This window comes from Heterodontus francisci, chromosome 11, assembly GCF_036365525.1.
Source record: "Heterodontus francisci isolate sHetFra1 chromosome 11, sHetFra1.hap1, whole genome shotgun sequence".
NCBI lineage: Eukaryota > Metazoa > Chordata > Chondrichthyes > Heterodontiformes > Heterodontidae > Heterodontus > Heterodontus francisci.
The window spans coordinates 18,810,420-18,831,482 of NC_090381.1; positions in this window are offsets into that span (position 1 = coordinate 18,810,420).

Sequence of the window (21,063 nt, forward strand, 5' to 3'; positions counted from 1 at the left end):
TGACTATAAGTATTTTCAGCCAAATCGTAGTGATCTTGCTCTGAGGGATTTGGGGCAAAAGCATAGTGTTTTTGCCCATGGTTGTGGTTCAGCCAAATCATAGTGACCTTGGTCTGAGGGTTTTGGGACAAAAGCATAGTGTTTTTGCCTGAAATTTATAAGTTTGAGCCAAGTCGTAGTGACTTTGTTTTGGGTAACTGTGGTCAAATCACTGAAGGGTTCAGCTGGGAATTGCAGGGTGTCAATTTTAAGTTACTGCAGGGGGCTTTGTACGGAGGACAGTTTTGTTTCATTTCTGTTTCAACTAACCATAGAGGTTTCTGTATTAGGGATATTATTGGATTCAATAAAACAACAATTCATGGTTAAGCCAAATCCTGTGTCATGTGCAATTTTGTTCTTGTAATTCCTAAAGTCCAAGAAATGTAGTAAGTGGGTACGGGAACAGAACCTCTTACAGTGTAGTGTCCAGAATTGGACACAATACTCCAGTTGAGGCTGAAACAGTGTTTCATAAAGGTTCAGCATAACTTCCTTGCTTTTGTACTCTATGTCTCTATTTATAAAGCCCAGGATCCCATATGCCTTTTTAGCCAATTTCTCAACCTGCAATGATTTGTGCACATATACCCCCAGGTCTCTCTGCTCCTGCATCCCTTTTAGAATTGTACCCTTTAATTTCTATTGCCTCTCCTTGTCCTTCCTCCAAAAATATTTCACACTTCTCTGCATTAAATTTCAGCTGCCATGTGTCCACCCATTCCATCAGCCTGTTTTTTTTTTCCAAAAATACACTTTATTCATAAAATTTGTAAAAATGCATATAAGACAATTCAAATTGGACATTTCATAAAGTGCAATAAAGATCGATTTCTTTCAATACAGTGCACGAGATATCTCACTACCCTTGTCATTCCAGGTTATATTTACAATGTACATTTGCATTACATACCAAAAACATTCTCTGGTGCAAACACCCGAGGGGTTTTACACAGTTTCCAGCCCCTCGGTATACTATGGCGGAAAGGCCTTACACAGTGACCTTTTCCCATTGAGCCTTTGCGGTGCTGCCCCAAGAATGCCTGTTTATTTTTTTTTAATTCCAAAATGTACTTTATTCATAAAAATCTGTAAAAAAAATACATGACAAAACAGTTCTAAACAGCACCAGATCAAAAATTACAAACAGTGCAAAGGAGGTCAGTTTCCTTCAATACAGGAGTGAGTTGCCTCACACTTCCATTTTATTTTTAATACCATATACATTTTACAGCAAACGAAAATTTTCCCGATACAGTTCAAGGGGTTTCCCATGGATCCAGCCCCTCAGTTCAGCTTGGTGGGGGGACCTTACACTGTGGTCTTTCCCCATTGAATCTTTGCCGTGGCTGCCCCAAGCTTTAGTGCGTCCCTCAGCACGTAGTCCCGGACCATGGAACGTGCCAGTCTGCAACATTCGGTGGTGGACAACTCTTTGCGGTAGAAGACCAGCAAGTTTTGGGCAGACCAAAGGGTATCTTTCACCGAGTTGATAGTCCTCCAGCAGCAGTTGATGTATATCTCGGTGTGTGGCCCTGGGAACAGCCCGTAGAGCACAGACTCCTGTGTTACAGAGCTGCTTGGGATGAACCTCGACAAAAACCACTGCTTCTCTTTCCACACCTGCTTTGCAAAGACACATTCCAGGAGGAGGTGGGCAACCGTCTCTTCCCCACCACAGCTGCCTGTTTATATCCTCTTGAAGCCCAAGTATAACAATCAGCATCTGCTACATGTGTCAAAGTGTGCTGAAAGTGCTGCGCCTCTTGACCCACTGTTCGGCGCTGTTGACTTCAGAAAATGCATAGACCAGAGGTTCCCAAACTGTGGCATACAGACCTCTGGGTGCCACACTGGAGAAATTGTCTCATGGCAGATCCTCTCACAGGTCCCCTCCACCTGCGCTCCCTTGGCTCTTCCCTCTCTCACAAACTCTCTCCACTCTCCCGCTCTCGTGCTCTCTCCACTTAATCTCACTCACACACTGCTCTCTCCATTTACAGCAGTGTACAATATGGAAACCACTCTGCGGCAATTCTGACACCAGGAAATGATAGAAACCACTGGACATTTTCACTATTTGCTGCAATTTACATTAAATTAGGAGCTGCAGACTCTCAGTCACTGACATTGATGGCACTGTGGGTAATTAAATAAACGGGTCTTCGGGATTTGCTGGCAGCATTTGATTGGGTTTATAAATTTTGTTAAGTGGAGCTGCCGCTTTCTTTAAGATAGTTTAAAATTAAAAGAAAGACTTGCAACTAAAAATATCCCCAAGGCCAGTACTGACTAGACATTACAGGAGGTGGTGCAAGCAGGTTGCAAATGTGCTGGAATATTCCTGAAATTAATATGTTCAGCTTTAAAAACAAATCTTTGCTAGTTGTTGCCTCAGAGATTTTCTTCTCCTTTGTCCTGCCCTTTCCCCTACCTTTCAAGGTTTTTACTTTTATACTAGTTTTTTTGAGGAGAAATAAAATTATTTTATGTTTTGAAAAGTCATTTTATTGAGAAAATCTTGACCTATTTTCACCACCTTCACAGGCTGATTAATCCGGTCTCTGTCAAATTGATGATTTTAATTAAGTATGCTTTGATCCCAATTTAAATCTGAAACCAATAACTTGACTAAGAAACACAGTATCATGAAAATGTAAAGTGTTTTAATCTAAATTGTTAATTTTTAGAGGAAACAAAATATTCAAACCAACTGTGTAAACAATCCTATTTTTAGATATGGTTGATATTAAGTACAATAGGATGCATTCAAAATAATTATGCATCTGGAGGAAGAGAAAAGTTCACTTAAAAAGTGCAGGTGCAGTGGTTACAAAACCGAATGACACCCAGTGTTGAGAGTTGCATTGAATGAAACCAATATGGGGTACATTTTCTTCTGGGAAAAATAACCCTCCACGTTCTTGAACTTTGGACTATCCGAAAGTATTTCTGGGAAATGTCAAATCGGAAAGAATTATCAAGATTAGAGTGGTGTCTTAGTTATTAATAGTAGATGCAGGTTAAACTGGCAGGTCTGTCATCCTGTATTTAAATGAAACAGGAGAGAGAGTTCTACTCTGTACCCAGTGAAACACACACCACTGGACCCACCACCCTTTCACAGGTTTTTCTACAGTGTCACTGCCAGAAGACTTGTCAATTAAAGAACAAAAGAACTTCATGGATACCTCAACTGACAGTGGCCTCAAAATTGAGCTCCAACTAAAGCAGTGTAGGAAATAACTTATGACTCAAACTATCACCTGTTACTTAAAACATTATGTGTCTCTGCTTGAACAAACAACCTCATCTGTCACAGTAATGCTGAGTTGTGCTATTAACCCTTGTTTAAGCTTTATATGGGTTCAGGAGATGCAGGCCTATATGTCTCCTGCTGGTTCTCTGCTGCTGCCTCCTGTTATGTGTGACCTTGTCCTGCAAGAGTGCAAGGAGACTGTCAGTAAGTGAGTTGCTCTGTGTTGGGTGATGTGTCTGTCACAGCTGAATATCTAGAAGAATGTGGAAGCTGTGAGATGTGAGTATGAGGCTGGCAGCAGTGTGCGGGGGTGTGAGTTGGAGCATCTGGATGTTAGGCATGAGCTCTGATTGCAAGAGAATGTTGTTGGGTGAATGATGGAGGCATGGTGCATTGAGCAGTGTGTGAGGTTGGTGCTGCAGTGGGTAGGAGATGGCATTTGTAGATGCAGTCATTTGCCTTGACCACTTGTGTAGGTCATTGAACTTTTGTACGGCACTGCAACCAGGTCCTCGGGGCCAGACTCCTTGAATTGACCTCTGTGGTTAGCTGCTCTCAGTCCCATTGGAGGGTATGCCTGGAGGATCTCCCAGCCCCCTGTGAAAACATGACCTCACTCCTCCTTTTCAGCAAGGCCTCCAGCACCACATCAGAGAACTTGGTATCTCTTTGGCCTGTTGCTCCATTGGTACTATTACTGATTCTCTGAAACACTTCTTGATACAGATCCACCAGCTGCTGCAGCCTGAATGTGCCTTCCCTTTAAGAGCTGAAGGTTACCTTTAAGAAATACAGGCTAACTGCAACTCGTGCTAGGCTGGCAGGCACCTGGACCCCCTGCTGAGTGGGCAGTCAGTCAACAGCACATTTAGCACTGGGTTGCACCCCAAATCAAGGTGATGGGCAGGCAGCACAAAGTTTATGCTCTGTCTGCATCACCTCGACCGGGTGTGGAGTAATTGCGCATCATTCAAGGCTGAGATTTTTGTGCTCCAGGGAAATCAAGGGATATGGGAATCAGACAGGAAAGTGGAGTTGAGGTCAAAGATCAGCCATGATCTTATTGAATGGTGAAGCAGGCTCGAGGGGCCAGATGCTCCATTCTTATGTTCTTGTTACCATCCCCGTACCTGATAAAAAGTGCGACCAAATTTTGAGTCCATCGCGTATTTAACATAGTAAAATATCCCAATACACTACACAGGAGCATTAACAGACCCACTACACAGGAGCATTAACAGACCCACTACACAGGAACATTAACAGACCCAATTTGACACTGAGCCACATAATGAAATATTAAAACTAGTGGCCAAAAGCTTGGTCAAAGAGGTAGGTTTTTAAGAGCATCTCAGAGAAGGAAAGAGAGGTAAAGAGAAGGCATGATTTAATGAGGGAATTCTGAAGCTTAGGGCCCAGGCAGCTCAAGGTACAGCTGACAGTGGTGGAGCATTGAAAACCAGGGATGCACAAGAGGCCAGATTTGGAGGAGTGCCGATATCTTGGAGGGTTGTAGGGCTGGAGGACATGACACTGCTAATAATTGTGCGTTTCTGTAGATGCTACCACACAGTTTATGATCTTTTACTTTTGTTTATTCATTTTTTTCCATTGCCACAAGGAACAGGACAAAATTCAGTCATGAACATGACTTGGAATGCAATCCAAACCAGGTTATCCAAGTGTTAAATGGAGGCCAGGCAATCTGGGAACCAATTAAAAACAATCAATGAAATTAGACCACCTGAGAATCACATTTTGTTCAAAAAACTCTTCAAAGATTTGTTTTTCTGTAATTTTGGAATAGTTTCTCCTCATATTCTTTAACATCTTTCAACATAGAACTAACAAAGAACAAAGAACAAAGAACAGTACAGCACAGGATCAGGCCATTCGGCCCTCCAAGCCTGCGCCGATCTTGATGCCTGCCTAAACTAACACCTTCTGCACTTCCGGGGTCCGTATCCCTCTATTCCCATCCTATTCATGTATTTGTCAAGATGCCTCTTAAACGTCGCTATCGTATCTGCTTCCACCACCCCCCCAGGCAGCATGTTCCAGGCACTCACCACCCTCTGTGTAAAGAACTTGCCTCGCACATCCCCTCTAAACTTTGCCCCTCTCACCTTAAACCTCTGTCCCCTAGTAACTGACTCTTCCACCCTGGGAAAAAGCTTCTGACTATCCACTCTGTCCATGCCGCTCATAACTTTGTAAACCTCTATCATGTCGCCCTTCCACCTCCGTCGTTCCAGTGAAAACAATCCGAGTTTATCCAACCTCTCCTCATAGCTAATGCCCTCCAGACCAGGCAACATCCTGGTAAACCTCTTCTGTACCCTCTCCAAAGCCTCCACATCCTTCTGGTCGTGTGGCGACCAGAATTGCACGCAATATTCTAAGTGTGGCCTAACTAAAGTTCTGTACAGCTGCAGCATGACTTGACAATTTTTACACTCTATGCCCCGACCCATGAAGGCAAGCATGCTGTATGCTTTCTTGACTACCTTATCCACCTACGTTGCCACTTTCAGTGACCTGTGGACGTGTACGCCCAGATCTCTCTGCCTGTCAATACTCCTAAGGGTTCTGCCATTTACTGTATACTTCCCACCTGCATTAGACCTTCCAAAATGCATTACCTCACATTTGTCCGGATTAAACTCCAACTGCCATTTCTCCGCCCAAGTCTTCAACCGATCTACATCCTGCTGTATCCTCTGACAATCCTTATCACTATCCGCAACTCCACCAGCCTTTGTGTCGTCCACAAACTTACTAATCAGACCAGCTACATTTTCCTCCAAATCATTTATATATGCTACAAACAGCAAAGGTCCCAGCACAGATCCCTGCGGAACACCACTAGTCACAGCCCTCCATTCAGAAAAGCACCCTTCCACTGCTATCCTCTGTCTTCTATGACTGAGCCAGTTCTGTATCCATCTTGCCAGCTCACCTCTGATCCCGTGTGACTTCACCTTTTGTACCAGTCTGCCATGAGGGACCTTGTCAAAGGCCTTACTGAAGTCCATATAGATAATATCCACTGCCCTTCCTTCATCAATCATCTTTGTCACTTCCTCAAAAAACTCAATCAAATTAATGAGACACGACCTCCCCTTCACAAAACCATGCTGCCTCTTGCTAATAAGTTTGTTTGTTTCCAAATGGGAGTAAATCCTGTCCCGAAGAATCCTCTCTAATAATTTCCCTACCACTGACGTACGGCTCACCGGCCTATAATTTCCTGGATTATCCTTGCCACCCTTCTTAAACAAAGGAACAACATTGGCTATTCTCCAGTCCTCTGGGACCTCACCTGTAGCCAATGAGGATGCAAAGATTTCTGTCAAGGCCCCAGCAATTTCTTCCCTTGCCTCCCTCAGTATTCTGGGGTAGATCCCATCAGGCCCTGGGGACTTATCTACCTTAATGCTTTGCAAGACACCCAACACCTCCTCCTTTTTGATAATGAGATGACTGAGACTATCTACACTCCCTTCCCTAGGCTCATCATCCACCAAGTCCTTCTCTTTGGTGAATACTGATGCAAAGTACTCATTTAGTACCTCGCCCATTTACTCTGGCTCCACACATAGATTCCCTTCTCTGTCCTTGAGTGGGCCAACCCTTTCCCTAGTTACCCTCTTGCTCTTTATATACGTATAAAAAGCCTTGGGATTTTCCTTAATCCTGTTTGCCAATGACTTTTCATGACCCCTTTTAGCCTTCCTGACTCCTTGCTTAAGTTCCTTCCTACTGTCTTTATATTCCTCAAGGGATTCGTCTGTTCCTAGTGTTCCAGCGCTTACGAATGCTTCCTTTTTCTTTTTGACTGGGCTCACAATATCCCGCGTTATCCAAGGTTCCTGAAACTTGCCAAACTTATCCTTCTTCCTCACAGGAACATGCAGATCCTGAATTCTAATCAACTGACGCTTGAAAGACTCCCACATATCAGATGTTGATTTACCCTCAAACAGCCGCCCCCAATCTAAATTCTTCAGTTCCTGCCTAATATTGTTATAATTAGCCTTCCCCCAATTTAGCACCTTCACCCGAGGACTACTCTTATCCTTATCCACAAGTACCTTAAAACTTATGGAATTATGGTCACTGTTCCCGAAATGCTCCGCTACTGAAACTTCGACCGCCTGGCCAGGCTAATTCCCCAATACCAGGTCCAGTACGGCCCCATCCCTAGTTGGACTATCTACATATTGTTTCAAGAAGCCCTCCTGGACGCTCCTCACAAATTCTGCCCCATCCAAGACCCTAGCACTAAGTGAGTCCCAGTCAATATAGGGGAAGTTAAAATCACCCACCACAACAACCCTGTTACCTTTACATCTTTCCAAAAATAATCTTAACAAAATAATTCGAAACAAAAGCCATATTCTGTGGATGCTAAAATAAAAACAGCAAATGTTAGAAATACGCAGCAGGTCAGGCAGCATCTGTGGAGAGAGACACAAAGTTAATATTTCTGGTCTGTAACCGTTCAGCATTTTCCATTTTTAATTTGAAATAACTTGAGATGTTGCTCATGGCACATAGAGTCTCTGTCCAGTACTGACAGGAGCAATGCTGGATTTGTTCATGCTGTTGCAGTAGGGTTAAATTAGGTGACTGACTCTCTAACCCACACATTAATACGTAGCAATGAGTTTTATTACTTCTCAGCTCGGCCCTGAGGGCTGGGAGCAGAGCTATTGAAATTCAGCTTTAACTCAACTTGAACTTCAGGTGAAAGCCAAGGTCCAATCAGAGTCTATTGGTTGGCCTTCAGATAAGCTAACTCCAGTAGCATGATGAAAAGCTGGAGATGAGCTACATTTTTTAATTTCACACCGAGCTGGATGAGGGAATTTCGATTTGAATGGGTCGGATTTGACACGGATTTGATGGGAGGCTGTTTGCTCACCCCCACAGTAAGTAGAACATTTCATAGGGCAAAACTGATTGATCTTGGCCCCTGGAATCCATGCATTCTGTCTACGTGGAAAAGCACTCACCATTTCATGTTCAGTTTTTAACCTGCTCAGTCACACAGCAGGCACATTGTGATCAGGGAGTGGGTGTGGGGTTTAGGTATTAATGAAACAGATAATTGAGAAGAGTTAACTAAAATACAAAGAAATAATGCCTCTGCTATTGACTGAGACAAATAGATGTATTTTAGTTCAGTTTAAATGGTACAATTTTAATGCGGATGCAGGAACAGAGAAACCTGGGGAGTTTGTTCACATATCTTTGAAGGTGGCAGTACAAGTTGAGAAAGCAATTAATAGAAGCTTAGAGTACAAAAGCAAGGAAGTTATGGTAAACCTTTATAAAACACTGATTAGGGCCCAGTTGGAGTATTGTGCCCAACTCCGGGCACAACACTTTAGGAAGGTTTTCGAGATAGAGCAAAGGAGATTTACAACAGTGGTACTGGGAAGAGAAACTTCAGTTATGAGGAGAGACTGCTGTAGATGTTGTTTGTTCATGGAAGGGTCATGGGAGATTTGACAAATGTGTTCAAAATCATGACGTGCTTTGACAGAGTAAATAAGGAAAAAGCTGTGTCTAGTAGCAGAAGGGTCAGTAACTAAAGAACACTGGTTTGTGATTATTGACAAAAGAACCAGAAGTGACATGAGGGGAAAGAAAATATGCAGCAAAGAATTTTTGATTCATTCACATGGGCTGTGAGTGTCAGTGGCATTTGTTGCCAATGCTTAATTGCCCTTGAGAAGGTGGTGAGCTGCACGTGTGGTGTACGTTTACCCACAATGCTGTTAGGAAGGAAGTTCCAAGATTATGACCCAGCGGCAGTAAAGGAATAGCGACATAGTTCCAAATCAGGATGGTGTGTGGCTTGGAGGGGAACTTGCAGGTGGTGGTGTTCCCATGCATCTGCTGCCATTGTCCTTCTCGGTGGTAGAGGTCGCAGGTTTGCTGCCGGTTGCCATAATGCCTTTATGCTGCATTAGTCTTCAATACCCCAATCTCTTCTATCCAGGCCACCAGATATCAGGGTGGCTGCTAGGAGACACAGACAATCCAGAGCACGTGGCTCAATATAGGTCAGAAAGCCAAATACAGATGTAGAGCAGTGATCCAGTCAGAGTCACGCCTCATCCAGAGCTCCATTGGCTTCCTCAAACACAGGTTCTGCTGTTTACAAAGGTTTAGGAGTGCCCTGCAATAAAATCTGTAGAGTGGCTGCCATTTGTAGGAGTATTGACAGGCAGAGAGATCTGGGCGTACAGGTCCACAGGTCACTGAAAGTGGCAACGCAGGTGGATAAGGTAGTCAAGAAGGCATACGGCATGCTTGCCTTCATCGGTTGGGGCATAGAGTACAAAAAATGGCGTCATGCTGCAGCTGTACACAACCTTAGTTAGGCTACACTTGGAATATTGCGTGCAATTCTGGTCGCCACACTACCAGAAGGATGTGGAGGCTTTGGAGTTGGTACAGAAGAGGTTTACCAGGATGTTGCCTGGTCTGGAGGGTATTAGCTATGAGGAGAGGTTGGATAAACTCGGATTGTTTTCACTGGAACGATGGAGGTGGAGGGGCGACCTGATAGAGGTTTACAAAGTTATGAGCGGCATGGACAGAGTGGATAGTCAGAAGCTTTTTCCCAGGGTGGAAGAGTCAGTTACAAGGGGACATAGGTTTAAGGTGTGAGGGGCAAAGTTTAGAGGGGATGTGCGAGGCAAGTTCTTTACACAGAGGGTGGTGAGTGCCTGGAACTTGCTGCCAGGGGAGGTGGTGGAAGCAGGTACCATAGCAATGTTTAAGAGGCATCTTGACAAATACATGAATAGAATGGGAATAGAGGGATACGGACCCCAGAAGGGGAGGTTTTAGTTCAGGCAGGCATCAAGATCGGCACAGGCTTGAAGGGCCGAATGGCCTGTTCCTGTGCTGTACTGTTCTGTGTTCCTTTGTTCTTTGAAACAACCCTTAGAGTGAAGGGAGAAAGAACAGGTGACACAAGAGCAGAAAGGGCAGCAGTAAGCTGAGGAAAGGCAAGGGTCAATAATCCTCTCAGGTCAGATCTGTATGGCAGGAGGAACACTTTTGTTGCATCATCCTTCCTCCCTCCCATCCTTGCATCAATTGTCCCTTTCCCCATCAGAACCAACTTATTTCTCATAACTTCAACCCTGCATGGGTATTGCTATCACATAACTGGGTATGTTCAAACAAGCCAAAAAACTGTACAAACAAGAAACTGGGTCAAAACAGTTCATGTTCCAATTGGATACAGACTAATTGTGAAACAAAATGCAATTATATGGCCCCTATTGAAAGGGACCAACGCAAACAAATGGACCGCTGGGTTGAGCACTACCTAGAACTGTACTCCAGGGAGAATGCTGTCACTGAGACTGCCCTCAATGCAGCCCAGCCTCTACCAGTCATGGATGAGCTGGACATACAGCCAACCAAATCGGAACTCAGTGATGCCATTGATTCTCTAGCCAGCGGAAAAGTCCCTGGGAAGGACAGCATTACCCCTGAAATAATCAAGAGTGCCAAGCCTGCTATTCTCTCAGCACTACATGAACTGCTTTGCCTGTGCTGGGACGAGGGAGCAGTACCTCAGGACATGCGCGATGCCAATATCATCACCCTCTATAAAAACAAAGGTGACCGCGGTGACTGCAACAACTACCGTGGAATCTCCCTGCTCAGCATAGTGGGGAAAGTCTTTGCTCGAATTACTCTAAACAGGCTCCAGAAGCTGGCCGAGCGCATCTACCCTGAGGCACAGTGTGGCTTTCGTGCAGAGAGATCGACCGTTGACATGCTGTTCTCCCTTCGTCAGATACAGGAGAAATGCCGCGAATAACAGATGCCCCTCTACATTGCTTTCATTGATCTCACCAAAGCCTTTGACCTCGTCATCAGACGTGGTCTCTTCAGACTACTAGAAAAGATCGGATGTCCACCAAAGCTACTAAGTATCATCACCTCATTCCATGACAATATGAAAGGCACAATTCAACATGGTGGCTCCTCATCAGAGCCCCTTCCTATCCTGAGTGGCGTGAAACAGGGCTGTGTTCTCGCACCCACACTTTTTGGGATTTTCTTCTCCCTGCTGCTTTCACATGCGTTCAAGTCCTCTGAAGAAGGAATTTTCCTCCACACAAGATCAGGGGGCAGGTTGTTCAATCTTGCCCGTCTGTACGGAAAGTCCTCATCAGGGAACTCCTCTTTGCTGACGATGCTGCTTTAACATCTCACACTGAAGAATGCCTGCTGAGTCTCATCGACAGGTTTGCGGCTGTCTGCAATAAATTTGGCCTAACCATCAGCCAGAAAACGAACATCATGGGGCAGGACGTCAGAAATGCTCCATCCATCAATATTGGTGACCACGCTCTGGAAGTGGTTCAAGAGTTCACCTACCTAGGCTCAACTATCACCAGTAACCCCCGTCTCTAGATGCAGAAATCAACAAGCGCATGGGTAAGGCTTCCACTGCTATGTCCAGACTGGCCAAGAGAGTGTGGGAAAATGACGCACTGACACGGAACACAAAAGTCCGAGTGTATCAGGCCTGTGTCCTCAGTACCTTGCTCTATGGCAGCGAGGCCTGAACAACATATGCCAGCCAAGAGCGACGTCTCAATTCATTCCATCTTCGCTGGCTCCGGAGAATACTTGGCATCAGGTGGCAGGACCGTATCTCCAACACAGAAGTCCTCGAGGCGGCCAACATCCCCAGCTTGTACACACTACTGAGTCAGCGGCGCTTGAGATGGCTTGGCCATGTGAGCTGCATGGAAGATGGCAGGATCCCCAAAGACACATTGTACAGCGAGCTCGCCACTGGTATCAGACCCACCGGCCATCCATGTCTCCGCTTTAAAGACGTCTGCAAACGCGACATGAAATCCTGTGACATTGATCACAAGTCATGGGAGTCAGTTGCCAGCGTTCGCCAGAGCTGGCGGGCAGCCATAAAGACAGGGGTAAAATGTGGCGAGTCAAAGAGACTTAGTAGTTGGCAGGAAAAAAGACAGAGGCGCAAGGAGAGAGCCAACTGTGTAACAGCCCCGACAAACAAATTTCTCTGCAGCACCTGTGGAAGAGCCTATCACTCTGGAATTGGCCTTTATAGCCACTCCAGGCGCTGCTCCACACACCACTGACCATCTCCAGGCACGTATCCATTGTCTCTCGAGATAAGGAGGCCCAAAAGAAAGAAAGAATTGCAAGGGAATGGAGTATAAAAGTAGAGCAGTCTTGCTATAACAAGGCATTGGTGAGACCGCACCGAGTGCACTGTGTACAATTTTGGTCTCCTTATTTAAAGAGGAATATACTTGCAATGGAAGCACTTTCGAAAACATTCACTAGGCTGATTCCTGGGATGAAGGTGTTGTCTTATGAGGAAGGGTTGAGCAGGTAGGGACCATACTGATTGGAGTTTAGAACAATGAGAGGTGATCTTATTGAAATGTAAAAGATACTGAGTGGTCTTGACAGGGTAGATGCTGAGAGGATGTTCCTTCTCATGGGGGAATCTAGAAATAGGGCACACAGTTTAAAGATAAAGGATGTCCCATCTAAGACAGAGATGAGGAGGAATTTCTTCTCTCAGAGAGTTGTTAATCTTTGGAATTCTCTTCCCCAGAGAGCAGTTGAGGCTGGGTCATTGAATACATTCAAGGCTGAGTTAGACAGAGTTTTGATCTACAAGGGAGTAAAGAGTTATGGGGAGCAGGCAGGAAAGTGGAGTTAAGGAAACAATTAGATCAGCCATGATCATAGTGCATGGCAGAGCAGGCTTGGTGGGCCAAATCTCCTACTCCTGCTCCTATTTCTTATGATGTTATGATGTTATAAACCTCTAGACACTGTCTTAAGTGTTCCATTGTCTAAGCTAGTGCTCCTTTGAGATGTTCCCACTGGCTACAACTTGGGAGGTTAGAGGCTACTGCAGTACCAACTGAGGGCACTTGAGCTGACCATAGTGGATGATCCCGAGGAGCTCTAACCTTGAAAGGTCCAGCTGCAGACTGCAATATCTCAGCAACAGTCTGGCAATCTGGCTCAAATGGCTGTCTGACACCACAGCATGTGTTGAGGGACTGGCAAAGGGAGCAGGCATCAGAGCTACACTTCTGTGCCTGCACCATATCATTTCTGCTGCTCTGCTTGAGAGCAGAGCGCAGGAGTGTTTGGAAGCCCCTACCTTAGTTTTCCTTCATATTTTTCAAGGCGGAAGAGATGTTGGAACCCAGAGCCAGAATGGCATCAATCTGAGCTTCCAACGAAGCTACCACCAATGACTTGATAACTGAAGGCCCCACAGTAGTGCTCATAAAGGTGGCCACATGGTGGGCTGCATTGGTTCCACACCCTACATAAATACCCTACACAAATTAGAGCTGGATTCCTCCTTAACAATCATAATCAAATAGCACTGAAGCCTGAATTTGGCTTGTGTCTCTTGTCCATGCCATAGGATGCTCTTCCCCTCTCCCTGCACTTTGTGCTCATTTTGGACCCATTCACATAATGGGGAGGGGCGGGTGGAGCAATGCAGGAGGAGGAATTGCATGATTGGTGGGATAGAAGGAGGACCCAGTCACATGAGTGGGAGCAATGGAAGGAGGACCCAATCATATTCTTCCATTCAGCAGCTTTTGTCCCTTGTGCTGCTTCATGATGGAGTTTTCCACCTCCAACCAATAACCAAAGCATTGGGCAGTGGGAATATTTTGTTTTGTGATATCACTTTAACAGTTTGAATATTTATTTATTTTTATTTATTTAGAGATACAGCACTGAAACAGGCCCTTCGGCCCACCGAGTCTGTGCCGACCATCAACCACCCATTTATACTAATCCTACACTAATCCCATATTCCTACCACATCCCCACCTTCCCTATATTCCCCTATCACCTACCTATACTAGGGGAAACTTATAATGGCCAATTTACCTATCAACCTGCAAGTCTTTGGCTGTGGGAGGAAACCGGAGCACCCGGCGAAAACCCACGCGGTCACAGGGAGAACTTGCAAACTCTGCACAGGCAGTACCCAGAATTGAACCCGGGTCGCTGGAGCTGTGAGGCTGCGGTGCTAACCACTGCGCCATTGTGCCGCCATCATCACAGGAAGTCATGTCAACCAACATGTGATAAAGCAGTTGCAGTCATGTTAGTCACCTAGTCACACATGTATGATAGAGCTCGCTTGTAAACTTGTTACTTCACAATAAAGAACCCAGTATTTAACTGCCATTCAGCTGAAGATTGTTTGGTACCTTATTGATGAAGAAAGCAATAACACAATACGGTGGCAGCAGTGTGTATTTGAAGACTACAGCGTGGAAGCAGCAGAACACATCAGCGAAGTATCAGTACTGCAGAGAGGTTCAGCAATGGTGTTCAACAGGGGCAACAATCTTGAGCGACTCATCATGAACAGCGATCACTCCCATCAGAATCCATCGAAGACAGGACAACACAACACCTCGTCGGAGGTAACGGCATCGGCACAACATTTTCAGGTTTGACGACCATCCACTGAAATTGGTGCTCAGGAGAGTGTGAATACATGAAGGGTATTGTTTATTTGGACAGTGGCTGCAAGAAAAGGCAGTATTTGGAGGAATCTGGCTAGGGATAAGCAAGCACAGTCAGTTCATGTCAGGGCTGTGGAATGGCACCACAATTACGCACCTTGTGTTTTCCCAACATAATCGCTTCATGGGCAATGTCTCCCGATCGCGGGTATGGCTAAGGTCTGACACTGCAAGTATAGCAAACCTGCAATTTATTATGCCTTCAGGGAAAGCGTCAAAAAAAGAAAAAGGAAGCCATTAAAAGGGAAAAGCTCCAGCTACAATTCTTGTAGACAAAATATTTGGCACCATGATTACCAAATATCCTTCAATGAATTAAAAAACCCATGAGTTCCTCCATGAATTCCAACTCTTCAAACAATGCATGGAGTTGTACTTTTTGGATCTTGCTGTCACAGAGCTTGACAAGCAAGAGGGTAAAATAAAAAATCATGATCGGCAATGAAGGGCTCCATTGCATTAACACCTCAGGACTATCTGAAGTGGATCAGAAGAACCCAGCGAGACTCTGGAACTACATTAGGGGACCAGCTGAAAGTCAAGATTAACTTTAAAATCCATCATCTGGAACTGATAGCATCTAGACAGCAGTCCAAGGAGACCATCGATCAATTTGCCAGCAGATGCCATGAGGAAGGAAAGTCTGTGATTTCTTGGAAGTGGAGATATCTGAAAGGATAATGGAATTGGTGATTGAATCTATTCTGATAGAAGCTTTGCAGAAAGACCTGTTAGACAAGGAAAAGGGGTATGACATTGAAAGCCTCCTGAAAGCAGTCAAAAAATTTGAGGCAGTACATATGAGTGCTTGGAGCAACAACCATAGGCAAGGTAACCAGATCATCTCAGCAAGGCAACATGTGTGGCAAGTGCGGTCTGTTGCACCAACTGAGAAATTGTCTTCTTTACATGGATAACTGCAAGGTGACAAGAAAGGGCACTGGGTAAGGCTGGCAGGAGATCTGGAAATGGGAAAATGGCCAAAAGTTATTGCATGCCATGGCCTGACAAGAAGAAAACACCATCTTGTGGAAGAAAGAGGGATGCATTCGTAAGAGGCCAATGTAAACACAGCTATTTCCATGATATGGGCATGGACATGAGTAACAGTGAGGGCACTGAAGGTGAACAAGCTTTTCACACAGTAACAGTTGCACACCCGATGGATGTGGTTACACAGCAGGAAGCATTCACCACCATCGACATCATATGACCAGAGAAGAGTGGCCAGCACAAGCTGTGACTCCAAGATCGATACAGGGGCAAGTGCGAATATGTTGCCACTGAGAATTCTAAAGAATATATACCTGGCAAGATGGGAAGCCATGATACAACTACAAAGGCAAGACTCACTGCGTACAACGGTTCACCAATAAACAACGTTAGAGTGTAGGTATGGAAACCCTGCTCGGTCACCACAAGTCTTCTGTGTTGACACCAATGATCCAGCACTTGCAGGGCTACTGGCATGCAGCGAAATTCAAATCATGACAATCCAGGAGATCAGCAGTGAGCCAAGGACACACAATCAAAGTAGATGTGATCCCATTGAGTCCATTCAGAATTTGCAATCAATGTATCCAGATCGATTTGATACCATGGGAAGTTTCAAAGGAGATGCTATTCTTCTACATGTGAAAGATGACACAGTTCCTTCGACAGATCTACCAAGGAAACGTAGTGTGAACATCAAGGACAAACTAAATGCTGAGCTGGATACTATGGAGAGGGAAGGAATTATTTGACGTATTCAACAGCACACCGACTGGTGCAGCACTGTTACAGCTGTGATCAAAAACGCCATCATCGTCAGGGTATATTTAGACCTGAGAAGGCTGAACTCGGCGCAAAAACAATGTCCTCACAAAATCCCCGCTTCAGAAGAGTTAAATCCAAAGTTTGCGGGCACCAAATTCTTTTCAAAGCTAGATGCAAAACATGGATACCGCTCAGTCCATCTCTCTAAAAGTTGACAGGAGTTAACAACCTTCAGAACTCCATTTGGAAGATATTGTTTTTTGTGCTTACCATTTGGCCTATCAGTAAGCCAGGATTTATTTCAATGCTGTGTGGATCAAATTACTGAAAATGCGCCAGGGTGTGTCTGTGTTGCTGATGACATAGCAGTCATGGGCAGCAAAAAAGAAAAGCATGACAGGAATCTGCACATCCTAATGGAAACAGCCAGAAAAGAAAGCCTTTGTATTCAACAACAAGAAGTGTGCTATTAACCTGAGCCACATCAACTTTTTCAGCTAAATCTACTCTTAGACCAGCAAAGGACTGGATCCCAGCAAGGTGGAGGATATTCAGTCCATGCCTAGTCCACACGATAACGAAAATTTACAGAAACCTCTTGGTCTATTTAACTTCCTAGCTCCTTATGTCTCAAACCTTTCTGAGAAGTCTTAATCTCTATGGGAACTACTCAAAAAGGATGCACCATTCCTGTGGCACGAAGACCGCCAGCATGTACTCAATTTAAGGAAGCAGTCACCAGCAACAAAAACATGTATGCAGTATTATGACCCGCACAAAGATACCATTCTCGAAGTAAATGCTTTGTTAAAAGTTATCAAAGCACGCCTATTGCAAGAAAGTCATCCAATTGCTTTTGGTTCGAAATGTTTTATCACCCACATAGGCCAACTATTCCAACATAGAAAGGGAAACACTAGCACTGGTATGTGGGATCAAAAGATTTCTAACTTACCTTTTGGAAAACATTTCATAGTCCAGAAGGATCACGAGCCTTTGGCATTGATTTGGCAAAAACCACTCACCAGCGTGTTACCTCGACTGCGAAGGCTATTAATCAAGGTGCAAGGGTATGACTGTGAGGTCAGATATAAGCCTGGAAGCCTTATGGTGACTTCTGACGCACTAAGCAGGCTACCCAATCCCAGAAAGTGTGAAGATATTCCACTTGACATCTAGTTGACAAAGTTGACATAGAGCTGGAAGATGCATAGCAGATAGATTTGATGCATTTTGGATAAAGAAAACTTGAAGAACTACAGGGAGAAACTTCCAAAGACCCCATTTTAAACGAGTTACGGCAACTCATTGTCAAAGGATGGTCTGACACAATACAAGAGGTTCCTACAGAATTCTGAACCTTCTGGCCCTATCGAGATGAGTTGGGGATATCTAGTAGCATTAGCTTCAAAGGAAGACAAGTGTTAATTCCACAAAAATCTCATCTTGGCATTCTCTCACAGTTGCACCAAAGTCATATGGGCATCGAGAAGTCCAGAAGACTTTCACATGAAACAGTCTATTGGCCAGGAATTAACAGTGACATTGAGCGAGCGGTAAGGTTACACGATGCATGCCACGAGCACCAACCAAGCAAACAAAAGAGCAACTCCATCCTCACGATGTTCCATCACGTCCTTGGTTAGGATAGCCGCTGACCTCTTCTCTGTTAAAGGCGATGATTTGTATTGATTACAGACTAGATTAGATTAGAGATACAGCACTGAAACAGGCCCTTCGGCCCACCGAGTCTGTGCCGAACATCAACCACCCATTTATACTAATCCTATATTCCTACCAAACATCCCCACCTGTCCCTATATTTCCCTACCACCTACCTATACTAGTGACAATTTATAATGGCCAATTTAGCTATCAACCTGCAAGTCTTTTGGCTTGTGGGAGGAAACCGGAGCACCCGGAGAAAACCCACGCAGACACAGGGAGAACTTGCAAACTCCACACAGGCAGTACCCGGAATCGAACCCGGGTCCCTGGAGCTGTGAGGCTGCGGTGCTAACCACTGCGCCACTGTGCCGCCCTACTTCTCCAAGTTCCCCATAATCCGTCAATTGAGGGACACATCAGCGCAATCTTTGATAAGGTGCCATATCAAAGGTTATTGCAGAAAATAAAAACTCATGGTGTAGGGGATAACATATTGACATGGATAGAAGATTAGTTAGCTAACAGGAAACAGAGATTAGGCTTAAATGGGCCATTTTCTGGTTGGCAAGATGTAATGAGTGGTGTGCCACAGGGATCAGTGCTGGGGCCTCAACTTTTTACAATTTATATAAATGAGTTAGATGAAGGGACCGAAGGTATGGTTGCTAAATTTGCTGATGACACAAAGATAGGTAGGAAAGTAACTTGTGAAGAGGACATAAGGAGGCTACAAAGGGATATAGATAGGTTAAGTGAGTGGGCAAAGACCTGGCAAATGGAGTATAATGTGGAAAAGTGGGAAATTGTCCATTTTGGCAGGAAGAATAAAAAAGAAGCATATTATCTAAATGGTGAGAGATTGCAGAGCTCTGAGATGCAGAGGGATCTGGGTGTTCTAATGCATGAATTGCAAAAGGTTAGCATGCAGGTACAGCACGTAATTAGGAAAGCTAATAGAACGATCGTGAGGGGAATTGAATACAAAAGTAGGGAGGTTAGGCTTCAGCTATACAGGGCATTGGTGAGACCACATCAGGAGTACTGTGTACAATACTGGTCTCCTTATTTAAGGAAGGATATAAATGCATTGGAGACAGTATAGAGAAGGTTTACTAGACTAATACCTGGAATGGGCGGGCTGTTTTATGAGGAACGATTGGACAGGCTAGGTGACTTGATTGAAACAAATAAGATCCAGAGGGGTCTTAATGGGGTGGATGTGGAAAGGATGTTTCTCCCTGTGGGAGAATCTAGAACTAGGGGTCACTGTTTAAAAATAAGGGATTGCCCACTTAAGACAGAGTTGAGGAGAAATTTTTTCTCTCAGAGGGTCGTGAGTCTTTGAGCGGCACAGTGGCGCAGTGGTTAGCACCGCAGCCTCACAGCTCCAGCGACCCGGGTTCAATTCTGGGTACTGCCTGTGTGGAGTTTGCAAGTTCTCCCTGTGTCTGCGTGGGTTTTCTCCGGGTGCTCCAGTTTCCTCCCACAGCCAAAAGACTTGCAGGTTGATAGGTAAATTGGCCATTATAAATTGCCCCTATTATAGGTAGGTGGTAGGGGAATATAGGGATATGGTAGGAATATGGGATTAGTGTAGGATTAGTATAAATGGGTGGTTAATGGTCGGCACAGACTCGGTGGGCTGAAGGGCCTGTTTCAGTGCTGTATCTCTAAATCAAAATCAAATCAAAAGGCGGTGGAAGCAGAGTCTTTGAATATTTTGAAGGCAGAGGTAGATAGATTCTTGAAGCAAGGGGGGTGAAAGATTACTGGGGGTAGGTGGAAATGTGGAGTAATCAGTTCAGCCATGAACTTATTGAATGGCGGAGCAGGTTCGAGAGGCCGAGTGGCAAACTCTTGCTCCTAATTCGTTTGTTTGTATGTTCAGTTTATTTTGTCCTCCATAGCAGGTTGTATTGGATAATGGCCTGCAATACAGCTCAAAGCCATTCCAAGACATGCAAGAAGTGGGTTGTGAACCATGTTACATCGTAACTCACTACCCTACGTAGAATGGCCTAGCAGAAAGAATGGTACCTACAGTCAATTCATGATTGTGAAGTGTCGAAAAACTAAACAGGATCTGCATGTAGCCATGTTACATTTAACAGCAACACTAATTGACACAGGATTACCATCGCCTGCAGAAATTATGTTTGCAAGGCAAGTCAAGACAACTCTTCCAAGTCATCATTTCATGAAATCTTCGTCAATCCAGGACAAACTGTTAGCGAAACAAGAAAAGATGAAAGCTGCACATGATAAACATGCGGAGGTCAGAGTGATCCACCCGCAACAGAAGACATGTCCAAAATCTGCCACAAGCCAAGGTCATATTAAGTAACCACCCATAAACTAGCAGTATTAAGAAGAAACAGACGTCAGCTGTGGCAATTAGCTAACAACATTGTGCCTGACAACCCTGTTGCATCAGGAACACGTTCACATTCAAATCTACAGAACGTAGCGAAGAAAAGTGACAAAGTAATGCTCAAGCACAGGGTGACCATCAGAGTACACACACAGGTCAAGAGAGAAAAGTTGACAAATCTAGTTCCCAACCAAGTTACCAGTGACACAACATCGGGTCAAGTCAGTAGACCACCTGTATGTTTCAGAGATACTTGATTAAAGGACATAACAGTCAATGCATATGTAAGTATTGTTCACAACTGTCCTGTTTCATTATGTACATAGTTTATCTTTTGTATATTTCCATTTAAGGAAAGG